The sequence below is a fragment of the Seriola lalandi genome, unplaced genomic scaffold (genome assembly GCF_002814215.2).
Source record: "Seriola lalandi dorsalis isolate HSWRI2012SDOR001 ecotype SW California unplaced genomic scaffold, Sedor1 jcf7180001999511, whole genome shotgun sequence".
Classification (NCBI taxonomy): Eukaryota; Metazoa; Chordata; class Actinopteri; order Carangiformes; family Carangidae; genus Seriola; species Seriola lalandi.
The window spans coordinates 1-475 of NW_019470174.1; the positions used below are offsets into that span (position 1 = coordinate 1).

Consider the following 475-nt stretch of genomic DNA (forward strand, 5'->3'; position numbering starts at 1 on the left):
TACAAAAGTGTCTTTACATTGTGATCTGTGCTGTCCCGTCCCCAAAAGTGCAGCCAGGTGCAGAGTAACAGGTTGTTGAAGCAGGAGCAGCAGCGTCCTCTGCTGATTGCAAAGAGATGCGAAAAAGCTTACAGCACCTGGTATTCCCAGGCGGTCTCCCATCCAAGTACTAAACAGGCCCGACCCTGCTTGGCTTCCGAGATCGGACGAGATCGGGCGTGTTCAGAGTGGTATGGCCGTAAGCGAGAGGGAGAGCGACAAATACCCTCTTTAAACATGACGATCATGTCCTACATGCACGAAGCTACGTGTTTATGTCTAGCGCAGGAGCCTTTCCTTTTCAGCGTTTGCTTGTTGCTTTGGCTCTCAACATGTCAACTTTGTAACATTTTAATACAAAAGTGTCTTTACATTGTGATCTGTGCTGTCCCGTCCCCAAAAGTGCAGCCAGGTGCAGAGTAACAGGTTGTTGAAG

The 475-nt window shown here is 49.1% G+C and overlaps 1 non-coding gene across 1 annotated transcript; it reads right to left on the reverse strand.

Annotated features, from left to right (window-relative positions):
• Window positions 1-125: 125 nt before the first annotated feature.
• LOC111661965 (5S ribosomal RNA) lies at window positions 126-244 on the reverse strand. The gene has a single exon (XR_002761266.1). It is a non-coding gene; the product is annotated as a 5S ribosomal RNA (ribosomal RNA).
• Between the last annotated feature and the right edge of the window lie 231 nt (window positions 245-475).